This window comes from Helianthus annuus, chromosome 13, assembly GCF_002127325.2.
Source record: "Helianthus annuus cultivar XRQ/B chromosome 13, HanXRQr2.0-SUNRISE, whole genome shotgun sequence".
Classification (NCBI taxonomy): Eukaryota; Viridiplantae; Streptophyta; class Magnoliopsida; order Asterales; family Asteraceae; genus Helianthus; species Helianthus annuus.
Genome location: NC_035445.2, coordinates 91,162,497 through 91,176,809, shown reverse-complemented (window position 1 = coordinate 91,176,809; position 14,313 = coordinate 91,162,497). Strand labels below are relative to the sequence as shown.

Below are 14,313 nucleotides of genomic sequence, written 5' to 3'. Positions count from 1 at the left end.
TCGATCTTTATTATGTAAGTTTTTCATAAAACAAGGCTAGGGTTTACATTCAATCCATTGTTCTTCTATAATCTTCAGATTCTATTTTAATTGTTTTACTACTTGATTCATCGAATAATATTCTCATTCATCCCTAAATCGCATCACATCTCTGTCGTCAATACCTCACGAATAAAGATTTCAGGTATCATCTTCTACCTTCTATATACGTATTTTTATCCTTCTTAGATTTGTCGATTGGTCATTTTGTTGATTCGGAGTTTTGTTGATGATTTTGATAATAGGTGTTTATACAGGGTTATCTATCTCGTGAATTTTTGACGCATGGTGATGCTCGGCAAATACACTAGCAAATTTGTTCATGGCGATAGGTACAATTAAGTAATATTTTCTGAGTTTGAACAGGCGAATTTTATGTTATAGTTGATTTCAATAGTTATTTTGTTGGAAATAAGTTTTAATTGCTGTTAATGTATGGTTCGATGTTGGTGCGGTTTTTTAATTCAGTTTTGTTGTAATAGGTATAAGGCAAGTGACATATTAATGTATAGTTTGATGCTGGTATGACCTTTTAATCCAGTTTCGTGGTAATCTTTATAGGTCGAATTACGTATTAATGTATAGTTTGATGTTAGTGTGATCTTTTAATCCAGTTTTGTTGTAAATTTTATAGGGCAAATGATATATTAATGTATAGTTTGATGTTGGTGTGATCTTTTAACCCAGTTTTGTTGTGATTTTTTTTGGGCAAATGACATATGCAAGGAATCGAAGAGGCAAACAATTAACGCTGAAGATGTATTCAAGGCGCTTGAACAGATGGCTAAAGATGAAGACTTTAAGCTTCTCAAGATCCAAGTTCACCCTCACCCTGTTATTTATTTTTTAATTAAAAAAAAACTTTTTGATTCTTCACATTCTTGATTTTTAGTTCTTCATGTTGGTGACAGATATGTGTTGGATGTGAACGTGGAGAGTGGGGAGGATGTGATCACGCATAAAAGAGTTTTGCGGATGGTTGAAGATCCTGTTAATAGACCTACATTTGAAGTCATATTAGTGTAGGTAAAAGTTTAAGTGTGCAGTTTGTTTTTATATCTATTATGGCTTCTGTTTTGAGTTTTAGTGAGTTTATAATTGGTGAAATGATAGCCAAAGAGGCTGATAGGGGAATACATGCCTTTACATAATCAGCATACATTGCTAAGGGTCAGTGTGTTCTTTCACTATGATGGTACATTTTTTAAGAAATTGGTGATATCTTTTCAAGTGAAAGGCATAATGATTTGAGTTTATTTTACAGGGAGTGTGTCCCATCCAGGTCAATCATGCTGATGGGGAGCGTGAAAGGTTAGGTAATTTGACATCTTTAAGATGCGCAGATGATCTCACCGCAGGTATTGCTCTTGACAATCTTTTGTTACAATTGTTTTAATGGTTTGTGTTTCAAATGAATATATATTCATAATAAACTTCTACATCATTGCCTATACCGGTAAATGATCAGGTCCCAAATCTTGGCTTTATTTCGACATTAGTTTAGCTTCAAAATTGGTTTATTTTTAAAAATGGGTTGAGGGTTTAAGGTAATCGACCTACTGGAAAAGATCTCTTGATGAACATATCTACTAACACGTAGGGATCAAAACGAGTAATCATTTGTACTGTTCGGGTCAAGTTGGGCTCCCCCGACCAAATTATATTTTGTCTCAAAGTTGTATTTTTTTTAGTTTCTTTTATCTTATTGTCCCCTTTAGAGATGTCATAACCCAAATCAACCTGTTCATAACTAAATGGCCCACAAAGAATTAATAGAAAATTACCCTAAGCCCCGTTAACTCCAGGTCAATTGGGATGAATCCACGTTGATGATGAGACCAGAAAGGGTTTCTCCATGGAAATTTGGGCAATATACATATGGTCTTAGTTGTCGTTATGTAATTAGTTGGCGTTATGTAATTATTTCTTAATTTTTTCAAATATGAATATGTTTTTTTCCTTTACGCAGTTGGGGTTTTTGTAGATTGGTACCAGGTCCCTCATTCGCTATGCTCGTGATGGTTACAATGTTTGCATCTTTGCATATGGTTCAACTGAATTTAATAAAAACGCATACAATAGTAAGAATATTTCTCTTTTCCTTTAATTAATCAATATGTGACTCATGCTATAAAAAATACATAGATTTTTTCGCTTATTTATTCAAACTGGACCAAAAGATCTTACTGAGCAGAGTCATAGTGTTAATTTTAGGACGTTGAGCAATTCCATTTTTTTTGTCACGGTCTCTCGGAATAGAGGAAAGATATCAGTGAATATGACACATTGACATGTATGTTCAAATGGTTAGAGATTTATAACAAATAAGTTTGAGATATACATGCTCCGCGAGGGCTTAAACAAAAGAAAGCATTTTTTTTTATCTTTGCACTAGATTTTGTGAGTTGATAGTGGTGGCTTGGTGGCGGTTCAACTCATTATCTTAGAAACACATCGATTTTGGTTATGTATTTTATTTAACGGGTCAAACAAGCTAAGCTAGGTTAAATGGATCAAATGCTTTGAAAATAATCTGAATGATATTCAAAAGATTCATAAAAATGAAACAAAAGGCATGTGTTTCTCAGATAGGTCAAATAGGTTAATCGTATTGAAAATAATCGGCTAAGTACATGGTCTTGAAAATAATTTACAAGAATTTAGGTATTTTGGAGAGGTTTTGATCGTTCCTGCACATGATATCTCCGTCTCCGACGACGTCGAACAGCTCCGTAAAGCCTTCACAGGTATCTCTCTTCATGTCGGTTACTTCATCTTAGTTACTGTAATCTATGGCGTTTAATCAAGTCTGATTCAGTCTTCTATCAAGTATTATTATGATGAATCTGATCTTGAAAACGCAATCATTACTGTGATCCGATCATGTGGATTGAAATAGTGAAATCCAATTGTTTAGTTTGATGATTGTTATTATTCATTATATATGATAATTTGTGTGTTTCGGTGGTTTCAATAACGTTTGATGCTTTAGAAAGAAAATAATTTACAAGAATTTATGTATTTTGGAGAGGTTTTGATCGTTCCGGCACATGATATCTCTGTCTCCGACGACGTCGAACAGCTCCGTAAAGCCTTCTCAGGTATCTCTCTTCATGTCGTGTCCTTCATCTTAGTTACTGTAATCTGTCATTGAATCAAATCTGATTCAGTCTTCTATGAAGTATTATTATGATGAATCTGATCTTGAAAACGCAATCAGTACTGTGATCTGATCATGTTGATTGAAATAATGAAATCGAATTGTTTAGTTTGATGATTGTTATTATTCATTATATATGATAATTTGTGTGTTTCGGTGGTTTCAATAACGTTTTGATGCATTATAAAGAAAATAATTTACAAGAATTTAGGTATTTTGGATAGGTTTTGGTCGTTCCTGCACATGATATCTCCGTCTCGGATGACGTCGAACAACTCCGTAAAGCCTTCTCAGGTATCTCTCTTCATGTCGGTTACTTCATCTTAGTGACTTAGTTACTGTATGGCGTTGAATCAAGTCTGTTCGGTTTTTTTGCTAGGAAAAGGTGACCCGATAACCGACCCATTTAAAGTTCGAGTTGTTCGGGTATGGGTTATTCGGGTCGGATTGTTTGGGATTTTTGCGAGGAAAAGGTGACCCGGCAACTTAGTCCGGTTGTGTGTCTGTACATGACTGTCAGTTAACTCAGCTTTTTGAAGCTTTTTGAAGCAGACTGTTGGTTCAGTTCTGTTTATGCATGAAGAAAACAATATAAATCATACCTGTCACAGCAGATGGTGCAGAGGAGAATCCAGTAATGGAGTTCGACATGCTTGTCATCTTTATCTGGTTCCTCCTTAGGGTGCTGACTGATGATGGGGACTTAGAGAACCGAAAAGGGGTATCGGTTATGGAGAGGAGGTTTCGTGATGATGTTATGGCTAATGGGGTGTGTGAATTGTATATCTGAGTAACCCCTAAACCTCCACATAACTCTCCTTATATAAGCACCCAGGAGGAAACCTAATTAGTTACTAAGGGTAATATGGTCCATCAACAATTACAAACTAATTAAATAATAGGTTCTAATATATTTTGATCTCTATAATGTAAATGATTATGATGGCTATAGATTAAATATTAATACGTAATATATTTAATCTTACATTCTCCCACTTAGCCGAGTAATCATTTACTATGAGTATTAGATAAGCCTGATCAGGAGTTAACACTCATTTTAGCCTTAAACAAGTACTATAGCAGAAAAATACAGCCGTTGAATCATTATGCGACTCAGGACCCCCATTAATCATACTATAGCCTTAATTTAAAACCTAATCATCATGATCAAAATACGCGTAAGCCCTTTGTTTGATTTGTAACTTTTATTTGTCTATATGCCATTATACCGGTTGAACATATTCTAACAGACATACAAAATCAAACTTGAGGAAAATTAACTAATACTTAGTCATTCATAGTACGATATGCAATTGCGCATGACTATTAATTAATACCCGTCTATGAGCTCTCTTAATAAGACTTATGGGTAATAGCCCTTCAGTTATAGGATCCTTAAGCATATCATGAATGTATTCGATACAAAACTTAGTTTCCTCAATTCGTTCATAAACGAATAATTAATTGCGTATCGAAACTTAATGCAGCACCTCTTGAACTGTTACTGTTCAAGGAGTTATGGTAGCTGACTTTATCACACTAATTCTTCAAAACATTATATGGAGTTAATAACCTTATGAGTCCACTGATAAATTTCCAACAACATTTAGTGACCATGTTATGTCGTTATAACTCAGGTTGTTTAATATCAGTGCATTATGACTCCTCCATGAAATAGGTTTTGTCTGCTGACATAAAAATATACCCGAAATTGCATTTTATAATCTTTGAATATCTCAAAGTTAGAGTAATAAACCGGTTTTAATTCTCACTTCTTCTTTAAATTGTAGTCTCTCGTTTCTTTTAAAGATATTGTAATACTCCATTAGATGCTACACATTAATCTAGACATATCTAGTGTGTTGCAATATGAGTAATATCTAAACGAGTATAGACTTAAACTTACATAAGGCTTCTAATTAATGAAGCATAAATAAATAATCTCATTTATCCTATTGTCCTCTAAAGGAGAGCAATATTGATTGTTACATATGTAAGGACCCATTTAATGTTAAACTTATGGAACGAAACTAATATCCCATTGGGTCTATCTCAGTATGTTATGATATCAATCACGTAAGAGATATCTCTGAGTTTTATTATATCAAAGTTTGTGTTAACAATGCTTTGACTTATGTAACATATGCTTGTCAAAGAATGTCATCTATATAGACAAGTTTATTTTGGTTGCTCCCACTCATCTTGAGGTAGGTACATTAATCCACTTGATTCTTGATGAAAATAATTACGTTAGCTTTTCATCACATTATGATGTTTGCATTAACCCATACATGGATATTATTGGCTTACAAATAAAGTGTTCTTTAACCTTCAGTTTGAAACTTTAGGTTGTTATCTAATGAACATGTAAATGTGTCAGCCATTTATTAGGGAAAATCGTTTTAATGTTCATCTAATGTAGCTTAAAACTATTATAAGTTACTAGAACAGTGATGATCCTCAAAGAAATCTTTTGTTAGATATGCAATAAAGATTCTTTAATAATTTATCTCTTCCTGAGAACAACCTTTGACAACCAATCATGCTTTTGAGTGTCTTAACGCTTATATTAGGATTTGGTTTAGTTATGAACACTCTAAGGTAATTCAATCAAATCCCAAATGTTACACAAACACATAAAATCAGTTTTACTAGAAAACTGTTTTATTCCATTCATATGATTGATTTACACTAATGGCTTAATTTGAAGAGATAGGATCAGTAAACATTTCCAAAATCCATTTCAACTTCAATTAGGGAGGTTATGTAATCATCAAAGTTAGTAGGCTTTTAAACCTAGATGACCTCCTGAGTTGATTATTGGGTTCATTAGAAGTTTCAATTTTATGGATTAGCTCTTGGTTAGGTTGCTATCATTTTCATTCTAAGTTTGTAAGAGTTGGTGCAGTATAGTGTACAAGAGGTGTAATCGGAGTTAAATTCGGAGTGAAATTTAATGACACTCTTCCCCCCGCCTCTTGTATTCCTTGCAAGTCATAATAAGGACTTTGACTGCTCCCACTAACCTTAGAAATCTTTAGGAACTCAGCATGCTTAGGGTCAATACTTAACGACCAACAAATTCTAATAGAGAAAACAAATTAATGACATTAGTCGTTGTAGTTTCTCTTGTTGAGGATTATGTTAGTTTAGGTAAGAAATCTAAGTGCGCCCACAATTAAGCAACAATGAAACTTTTGTAAGAGTAGCATTAGATTTAAGGAGATAAGGTTTGATTGAACAGTGTCGTGATGGAGCGATGTCTTGTGCAAGAGGTGGAAATTTAAAATTTTCAATCCCCATCTCTTGCAACTATTGCAAGTTATTATTAAGACACTTAATGCTCCCACTGATCTTTAATATCTCTAGAATGCTACAAGAGAAGTTTCAATGAGCTACGTGACGTGGGAACCTATCACATATACGTTAGACTTTATTTGATTTCTTTAATGTCCAGATATCATAAGAAACTTTAAGGACATATTTAATAGAAATCTGATTAACTACATATATGAATAGAGTTCTTCTAAGACCGTAGGCCATATGCGACAAAATTTAGATACAAGTTGATAGTCTTTCAAATGATAAATGAATTATGTCTGAATATTCCATTTGGAATAAGTTCCACGAATGTCAATGAATGACTTATGATGGACCCATACTTATTCCTTAAGCCAAGTAATATTTAGGGCTGTAACGTCATGATTTAGAATCACTGAAAATGAGATTAGATGAAAAAAATCATCCTCATTAACCATGTTATGATTTCTCATGAATTTTGGTTCTAATGGATGAAATTTATAAGTCTCATTTTCCTTTTGTCAAATTCTCATTTGCATGATGACAAAAGTTGTGAAAAAGTAAGGTATCATCTAGTTTCATCACAGTAATGTTTCTATCCAGATATTTAGAACAAATAAGATGAGAATTTAAGATAAGTGTGACTTTATGTTGACTATGCAAACCTCACAACCTTCATAACATTGCTTAATTATGATACTATATTCTGATTAATCAGAATATATAAGGTATCGAAAAGCGTTGTTGGAAGACTGTTCATTATGGTTCTTATAGTCTTTAACATTTAATTTTGTCACTAACTCTCATGTTAGTTATTTGTCGAGTTCTGGTAAGGAAACGTATGGAACTAGAGTTAACTAATCATGTGTTAGTTGGAATATTAAAATTATCAGACTTAAATATCATTAGTAAGTTACTATCTAATCAATTTATCCAACTGTTCTTTAGAATAATGGATAGTCTCGTTGCTTATGCCTAGTCTAATGACATAATTATGCAGTGAGATTTTCCCTTGAAGAACCTTAATGTTGGGATTAGCACTTGTAATTTGTCTATGGACCTTAGAACAATCCTCTTGTAAAGTTCTTAGTGGTTGTAAGGTGAATAACATCTTATTTTCCAGTTTCAAACATTTATTTCTATGTACATATGTTGCTTATCAACACACTCGTTATACTTTGGTACTTTTGAGTGTTATAGCTGATTTATAATGCATCAAATTGTACAAATGAAAACTTAGTATGTAATGTACTGGAAAATGTACCTATTTCCATGCGTAAGCCCTTAACTTTACGGGTCATGGTATTGTACATTATAATATATTCACATATACCACTTAACCTTATAATTTTAAATGAAGACATGCGCCTTAGGAGTTCTAGTGATTATTCCACAATTATAGATTAGTCTTAGGAAAGACTTAATCTGGAATAACTTTAGTGATAGCAATTATGTTAGAGAGTTCTTGATTATCATAAGAGACATCATGTTCGATTTATCCTAATCATCATGCTCTACTTTTCTTCCGTAGTGCCTTATCAGAAGAGAGCAATAGGGTTACCGTGTCTTAAGAGATAATCAAGGATTTAATTTAAGAGCTAATTCTTATAGAAACTTTAAATAAAGCAAAACATTTTAGGCTTAGGAATTAGAGTGGATGAGATATAGATTTATAGAAGAAAATCATAGTGAGAAAAATATGGGTACTAAGAATAAGGCAGACAAAATGATCACAAAAATTAATTGAGGATCATTAATATAAGGATCATTATGTGAAGAGGTTGTGATATGTCTATTATTAACATCAAAATAATAGACTACTTAAAGTTCTACTTAAACGAAGACAAAACAGCTTTGGCCAGAAGTGTAATCATTTAAGCATATGTGCAAAGTGGTTGTAACAAATCAGCTTTGGCCAGAAATTGAGACAAACACTTTAGTTATGCACTTGTTGAGTATGCCATCTATGAATGAATTAGATCAGCTTTGGCCAGAAATAAAGACATTCATGCTTATGATGCACACACAACATAGCTTTCGTAATACTTGGATGATAAGTAGATGCATCAAGTCAGCTTTGGCCAGAAATGATGCATCAGAAGTTCATTCAAGTAAAGCCATTTTGGTTTTGTAAAACATTATTTGATCCTCATTAATTAACTAAATAATTACAAAAACCAATCATTTAATAGCAAACCACCCGTTAGCGCGGATCGACTAAACAGCTTAAAATAATGAGATTTCGAGTCGCAACTACTGTCTCGACTAATGACGTTATGGTTGCGAGTCGCAACTACGGTCTCGACTAATGACGTTATGGTTGCGAGTAGCAACCTCATGGTTGCGAGTAGCAACCTCGTGGTCTCGAGTAATGACGTTATGGTTGCGAGTAGCAACCTCATGGTTGCGAGTAGCAACCTCATGGTTGCGAGTAGCAACCTCGTGGTCTCGAGTAATGACGTTATGGTTGCGAGTAGCAACCTCATGGTTGCGAGTAGCAACCTCATGGTTGCGAGTAGCAACCTCGTTAACAGCTGTTAATTGTGATATCATAACCGAAAATTCGAAATCTAAGGGATTAAGAGATATTCTTTCCTGTTTTAAGCTGATCTAATTTTGTCAACATATTTCGAAAATAATAACTGTTTATCTAATAACAGTTTCGAATAAAATTAAAAGATAAAATTAGATCAAACATGGAAAAAACACCCATTAATCCTAAATCATTCCAAAACATAACAGAATACTTCGAATTTTCTCATGAACATGATGAACCCTAATCATAAAAAATAAAATTCTGGAACCCGAAACCTGAATTTTTTTTTAAGACTTCTAAACAGATTTCGGTTGTAAAACATGAACCCAATTAAAATCGAATGAACATATGATTATTTTTCACGAAAACTAAGATCTCGAGTCGATGTTCATGACTCGAAACGGCTGTTAATTTCATAAAGTTTCAAAATTCCGTTTTCCAAGTTTCAATCCCAGAATTATGGATACAAAACAGAACTGACTAATCAACATATGCTCTGATACCACATGTTGGTTCAGTTCTGTTTATGCATGAAGAAAACAATATAAATCATACCTGTCACAGCAGATGGTGCAGAGGAGAATCCAGTAATGGAGTTCGACATGCTTGTCATCTTTATCTGGTTCCTCCTTAGGGGGCTGACTGATGATGGGGACTTACAGAACCGAAAAGGGGTATCGGTTATGGAGAGGAGGTTTCGTGATGATGTTATGGCTAATGGGGTGTGTGAATTGTATATCTGAGTAACCCCTAAACCTCCACATAACTCTCCTTATATAAGCACCCAGGAGGAAACCTAATTAGTTACTAAGGGTAATATGGTCCATCAACAATTACCAACTAATTAAATAATAGGTTCTAATATATTTTGATCTCTATAATGTAAATGATTATGATGGCTATAGATTAAATATTAATACGTAATATATTTAATCTTACACAGACTGCATGTAGTTGATGAAGTATAATGTCAAGAGTAACAGAGTTCTCTAAAAGCTCTTTAAGCGGTGGTCCTGTGTGAAGTAGTTGTAAAATTACAAGAATAATCACTATTGACTTCAAAACTTCCAACATAAACAAAAATGCTGGCTCAGCCTTCGCTTTCGTTGAAAGTGTATGCTAAACTGGTATTTTTTTCCCAAAAAGTTCAAAAAGTGACGCCTTAGCTGGCGCTTTCGTAGGAAATCGGTGGCTCAGCCGATGCTTTTGTCAGAAATCAATGGCTTAGATTGCACTTTTGTCGGCAATTGACGGCTTAGGGTGTTCACCTCAGCCGACGAAGCTTACTTGGTGCAATATGATTGGTTTAAGTAGTTTTCAAAAGTCTAAACGTGATTTCTATTTTGCAAAAAAAAGGGTCAAAGATGTATATTTTAGTTATTTTCTCTGTATTTGATAATTGTGTGTTGATTTTGTCATTTTTCTACATTTGGGGACTTTTTAGGTTTAAATTGATTTTTGATGTTATTACATTAACGTAGGTACACTGGCTGTGTCTTCTGGATCTGATATGTTTGGATTAGAGCAACAGTCAAGAACGCAACAAACTGATAGAATGGGGAAAGAGTCATCTACAGTAGGTCTCATTTCCATATTTAGTTTAGTGAATATTTTTTTTTATATTTATTTATATCTCTAAACACTTTTAAAATATTTTCCAGTCTGAGCAGGGAGCATTATTTGAACACCGACGAGTTCATTGACGATGTTGCTGATGAGCTCAAAGCAAGACTCCCCAACAAATAATCATGGTATGTATGATTGATTATTATTTGTTGGTTAATTAATTATTAAATTAGTAGTGTCTTCAAGTCTTTACCTAACTTCTTCCTTCCGAAAGAGTTACTTTTAGTTTTTTTATACAAAAAGATGGTAATTTTGACCTATTTACTTGCAAACGAGTTGATTCAGCTGTATTTGTATCTAAAACGGGTCAAATAAAACAATGTATGTAAAATTGGGGTGGCCCAAATGGACTGAACTGGTATGGATATGTAAACTGATAATAACCGGTTTCACCTTTATTGACTACTTGAAATGCAAATGATTGCTTATTGGTTACATGGTGGTCTAGACTTGAGAGTCGGTTTCAAAGATTCTAAAGAGGTATTGTTCCTTATAAGTTTCACTTTGTGGGCTTACCTCCTTTTATACTTATACCTTGGAAATAGACCATATAATTAGATGTAACAAATTTTGACCCATTTATATTGGGTTGTTTTATATCTAGATGGTTCAAAAATATAAAGCTATAAAATTTTATCTTAAATGAGTCAAAATAAGAGCTTGAAGTTACCCAAAGTGAAATGGGTTCAATGATTAGTATTTTTTTTTGAATATTTTTAGCTGGTCTTTTATTTTCTGTACTTGTAACTGGCATTTTGGCGAATGCTATAAAAGATGCTACTAGACGACCAAGATCGGGTATCTTTTAGGGCATGATTTTGTTTATTACTCGGTCGATGCTTCTTGAGTGGTGTTAAAATGTGGGTAGGGATGAGCATGGTACCCGTTCGGTACCGGTACTGAAAAACAGGAAAAGTGGGTACCGGTACCGAATATACCGGTTCAGTACAGTACGGTACCGAAACACGGAGAAAGTGGGTACCGGTATCAGTACCGAATATACCCGGTACGGTTCGGTACCGGTTCGAAATGCTCATCCCTATATGTGGGTATGTGCTTCTTTGGCTCAATTGCTAAACAATACAGACAACTGTAAGGAATAGCAACTTGAATCCAGTTTGGAATGAAGAGCTTATGCTTTCTGTTCCTCAGAATTACAAGCCTGTTAAAGTGGTAAGTCTAAATGCTTTCACTTATTATTCTCTTCTTAAAACTTCTAGAATTTGTGCATTTGGATCCATAATGCTTGAAATCTTGCCATTTACATCCGAATCGTTAACTCCATCCATTTTTAACCACAAGTCGGGTGTTTCCGTCATTTAATCTTGCCATTTTGTTATAAATAAACAAAACAAATAGCTAAAATGACGAAAATTCCCTTCACTTAACGAGTTGGATGAAAATGGCAAGAATTCAAACCTTTTTGCCTTCGTATATGAACTTCATTTGGGTGATTTGAGCAATCTGAAAGTATTTTAATTGTATTTTATTATGATTCCATAGATGACAACAGCCATAGCCATTGGAGATGTTACACAGGAGGTTAAGATATTGCTCTGGTATAATTGTATTTTCGCTTAACGGGTCGTGCCTTGACCAGGTGAGCAGTTTAATATGTTTGATTTTTAAAATTTTGAAAAATATGTTGTGTCATAAGTTAAATTGTTCTGGTATAATACGTCAAATTTTAAAAGATCAAAAAACAATGAGCATCATGTTTTTATTTTTAAACGTAAGTATTTTACATAGATCTCTACTCTTCGTTGTAAATTTGTAATTTGGGTGTATTAACATGCAAAAAAAAGTAAAATAATTAAAAACTTTTGGACTAAACATGGCGGGTTCATGTGCGGACACAAGTGAGAAAGATGCAATATTTAACTATAGGAGGGGGTATCTACCCACTCAGCAGGTAATGCAAGTATATATAACATGACCTATCTAATTACTCGCGTCGAAAAAACTTAACCCTAACCCATGACCCACATAACCAGTCAAATGGGTTGGCAGGTTGTAAATGGGTTGATAAATTATCTTATATTTTGTTCATTTTAGCTTTGATTAAAAGCGTTGGATCGCGCATTGATGATCGGTCATTTGAAACTGGATAAACTTGGTACTGATTTTGGTGGTTGCATTTTAACCTTTCGCAGATTTGTCGTGTTGAAGACATAGAGCAATGAGTGTCATCGTCAGCACAGAAGGTATAATAACTGCTTCCGAGTTAGGTATTTTTCTTTAAATTTTTAAGCAAGATCTACTTTATCCAAACTGCATGTATATTGACATATAAATACTTGAGATCATTTCTGCAGGTTGTCGAGATGTTCTATATAGTTTATAAAATTGTGTTGTTACTCACTTACTTTTTACATTTGTAGCATGAAAACATTCTTCAATATGTCAAAAGTCAAGCTCCTATCACAACCGCTAACAATGATGATGCGAATACCAGTTGTGATAATAAAATAAACAAGCGTAAACTGGTTGACGTCTATAATTCTCCAACTTCTATTAACGTCAAGGATTCGGAGAAAGTTAGCAAGAAAGAGGTTGAGCTTCGTATATCTACGGATTTAAAATTAGTTTTTATGTTTCTTACGTCTTAAACGTTGTTTTTTTATTACAAGATTTATGAAAATACCGTTAAATAATATTTTTTTAAACCACCCGTGTAACACACGGGGTCTTAAGCTAGTGTGTGTATATAGAGGGACATGTAACATGTTGACTAAGTAATTAATTCTACATAGAGAATTACAAGTAATATATAAATGGTTTGTATGTATTGATGGTCATATATAATAGGTGAGAGCAATAGTGGATTATACAATTAAATGATCACCTTATATCATAGTTAAAATTAAGGTACACGAGTGTTCATAATTAAGGTTCTTAAAGTTACCTATGTAAATTTATTAGTTATGTATTTAACGACTCATACATATGTATATATACACACGTCGCCCTAATACTTTATAATATATAACAATATCTTATAATCTTATAATATCTAATATATATAATGTATAATGTGGTTTTGCAATCTTTGTACTAAATACTCGTTGTTTGAACTTTCCAAAACACACACTTTTCTTTTTGTTGTGGGAGAGTATTTTTGAAGAAAGTATGAATCAATTTGTCCAACGGTAACTTGCCATTATGATTTTAAAACTAGACACCTTTTAGTTTTTTAAAAGTTAGTGTATTTATAAACATACACATATCGATTTTGAGCCGAACATGGGCCACATGGCAACATATATAATTACATCTACGTATTAAATACTATATATTATATAGCTTTACAATTATTTTATATACGGATGTAATCATGAAAATCGCTAAAACCTCAAACACAAACACTAGATACATTGTCTTTCTTTTTCTTCATGCCATCATTACATTCAAAAAGTAACCCTATGGTCTTAAAAATAATAGTTAGAAGTCCTTAAATCATTAGTAACTTATAAAACTGATTAAATCTTTCATATTAACTCTGATTTAATTCACTATTACAAAAGAGAAATATTTAATAATTAGTTAAAAGGTAAAGTATCATTTCATCAAGTAAAACTTGTAATAGTTATGTTTTCCAAGGAATATGTGATCTTTTTCTTGTTAGATGATAACAATTTTTTTTTTTTTTTTA

The 14,313-nt window shown here is 33.2% G+C and overlaps 1 long non-coding RNA gene across 3 annotated transcripts; it reads left to right on the top strand.

The window, feature by feature from the left end:
- Positions 1-373: 373 nt before the first annotated feature.
- LOC118485683 lies at positions 374-13,338 on the top strand. Of its 3 annotated transcripts, none has more exons than XR_004877477.1 (12): positions 374-858; positions 951-1,065; positions 1,153-1,209; positions 1,304-1,397; positions 2,009-2,120; positions 2,704-3,140; positions 3,424-3,493; positions 10,517-10,611; positions 10,697-10,786; positions 11,748-11,834; positions 12,165-12,261; positions 12,815-13,337. It is a non-coding gene; the product is annotated as an uncharacterized LOC118485683 (long non-coding RNA). The 3 variants fall into 3 exon arrangements; XR_004877476.1 differs by having other exon boundaries at positions 2,704-2,786; positions 3,069-3,140; positions 10,697-11,834; positions 12,815-13,336; XR_004877475.1 differs by having other exon boundaries at positions 10,697-11,834; positions 12,815-13,338.
- The last annotated feature ends 975 nt before the right edge of the window (positions 13,339-14,313 follow it).